Genomic DNA, 2724 nt, shown 5'->3' with positions numbered 1-2724 from the left:
GAGGGCCTGAAGAAAGAGGGAAGGGGGAGGACACTGGCGCCAGAAATAGGAAAGGGCCGCTTGGAGGCAGAAGGATGGGTCGGGGTGCTATCTAGAAAGTTGCCTGGCAATGGATGTAGGATGTGGAAGCGAGACATCAAACAAGAAGCTGTCGCTTAAATAAAGTCTGAAGAAAGACTAGATATGTAAACGGCAGGAGATAGCAGGAAACTGGACCCGGCTCCTCATAAAATTTCCCGCCTTATATTTCAGGGCGGATCGCAGCGCATTTCCGCCAAGACAGGTGAGACTGCGGTTCTGACCTGAGGGCCTGGATGAATTGCGTTAGGGCACCTGGGCGCCAGCAGGGCCGTTCCCCTACACAAAGTAAGCCTGTTATGTCTACAGCCAAAGGGGACACTAAGAGCCCCAAAGGCCCTGCTTTCATCCCAAAGAACAGTGCCCGTCTGCGTAGTTTCTACCTGGCTCTATGAGGTGAGAACACATTCCCTGCTAGCACAGAAATCCTACAAACTCCTGTGGGGGCTGCGGTTAGAAGCAGAGTCTGTGTAAAAGGTGACTGGGGGCTCGGGAAAAACACGAAGATTTTTACACAGCGTGAGGACCTAGGAGATTGGAAACCATGGACCAATCTCTGCAAGAAGCAGTCCCTCTTAAAAAGGGAAGAGCTGTACGGCCTTCGCACGAGTTAGCTTGTATTAAAAAGGCTCACAAGGGCTGTCGCTTCATACTTCTCTTGCGGGGGAAAGAATGGCGACTTGTTACTTACTATTCCCCAGCCTTCCGAGTACAAGAATTACACTTAAGACGCCACCAAAACCCACACCAGTCGAAAAAATAACCTTTAGCGTATAGCCTATTCTTTAAACTACAAAAATTCAGGGGAAAGCGCGAACGCAGTCCCCCACTACCACAAATTATGCAGTCGAGTTTCCCACATTTGGGGAAATCGCAGGGGTCAGCACATCCGGAGTGCAATGGATAAGCCTCGCCCTGGGAAAACCACCTTCGTGATCATGGTATCTCCCCTGCCAGGTAAGTATGAGCTCCGGCACCTCTGCCCAGCCACAGCCTCATACGCCTCACCCTTTACACTCACGGTCACTTGCCCCGCGCACTCCCGAGTCCTTCTAGCCCTGACACACAGCTGGGATTCTCAGGTCCGACCAGCGGTCGTGAACCCGCTCCACGGCATGGAAACTCCTTCGTGGCGAAGCAGCAGGTGGCCAAGCAGCAGCCCCTGCGCTGCCTCATCTACATAGAAGTCGCCCTATCCGTGATGTCACCGACAGTGCCTTTCCCAGTCCCCGTCTGCTTTTCTGTCACTTAGCCGACCAACGCGCTGCGGGAGCCGGCAAGAGGAAGTGACGTCTGCCTCTCCCTTTTTGCCTCCGTCACCGCATCTGTTCTCTCCCAAAGAAGCGAGTCCTTATCCTATGTTGTGAAGCAACCTTTGGGCGGCCAGCTGGGCCCTGGGCACCCTTCTTCAAATAATGGCTTTTAATTCTCGGACTAGGACGTTTAAGATTACAAAAGAAACCGGTTCTCTTCACACCGTTAGCCATGTAATGTAGCATTACGCTTGAAATTGGAAGCCATTCAATATCAGCAAGAAACCATATTTATGAAAGTAAAGAGGCTGCTCAGATGACTGTAAACCAGCCTTCCTCACTGATTTTATCACTGGTAATGTTATAAAGACAGTTGTCCAGTTTCATGAATCTCGTTGCTTGTTTTTTCCTTTCCAAATTCAGGATTGTAGAAAAATATGCTGCCCCAGAAGAGATGATTGGACACTCTCAAGCGTGGTGTTGGACTTTGTCATCTCTTGCGCAGCCATCTCCAGACCTTAGTCCTTACCTTATATTAGTTTTTTATATTCTGCAAAAACAAAAACCAAAATAATCCAAATTTGACACAAATACCTGGGATCCATCTTATTTGAGATGTTTAACACATGTCTGGATCATCTTTTCTTATATTGGATTATAACACAGGAAACACTGTGAAGTAAGCAAAGTTGGAATGCCCAAGTCAAAAACCATTTGAATATTTACAAGCAGATTTGAGACAGGAATAATACAGGGTGGTCACAGGATAACAAATTCTAGGCAGCAGATTTACATGACTTGAGGCTACAGACTGAGAAGATGCTGAAAAACCAGGGTGTGGACCAAGCTGGCTAAGACTGACTAACCCAATGTGGTGCTGGATTTGACACAGGTTTTACCTAGGCCCTCATTATATGCTCATTAACATACTAAATCACACACCCACCAGTGCCATGACAGTTCTGAGACCAATATTTGATGTAAAAATGGATGGCGCCACAGTTCCGAGAAATCTCCACCTTTTTCATGAATATTCCACTCCTTGGTTAAAGAAACCCATCAAGATGAAACCCCAGAACCCATTGTTCTCTCTCCAGTATGCCCGAACTCACCTTTCTTGAGTGTGTACTTTTTGCTTTGCAATAAATCTCTTTTTTCACTATTTGCTGACTCATCCTTGACTTCATTCTCAAGATGGTGTCAAGAGCCTGGACACCACAGCTATGATCAAGGTCAAACCAGAGTCTGGGAACCTCCCCTGGCCCACCAGTATCAGATTCTATTCCATTGCTCAAATCACAAAACATCGAGTGGAGAGTTCTCCTTGGAGACCATAAAGTAAAGATTCTGTGGCATGGCGGCCAGTTAGGCCACTGGAAGGCATGGCAAAATA

General features: G+C 47.7%; 1 non-coding gene across 1 annotated transcript; it reads right to left on the bottom strand.

Annotated features, from left to right (window-relative positions):
- Positions 1-879: 879 nt before the first annotated feature.
- Positions 880-1043, bottom strand: LOC116273096. Its single transcript, XR_004181578.1, has one exon. It is a non-coding gene; the product is annotated as a U1 spliceosomal RNA (small nuclear RNA).
- Between the last annotated feature and the right edge of the window lie 1681 nt (positions 1044-2724).

Source organism: Papio anubis, unplaced genomic scaffold (assembly GCF_008728515.1).
Source record: "Papio anubis isolate 15944 unplaced genomic scaffold, Panubis1.0 scaffold3550, whole genome shotgun sequence".
In the NCBI taxonomy this organism is placed as follows: Eukaryota; Metazoa; Chordata; class Mammalia; order Primates; family Cercopithecidae; genus Papio; species Papio anubis.
Note: the sequence above shows the minus strand (reverse complement) of the source record. Positions and strands in the feature narration are given on the sequence as shown.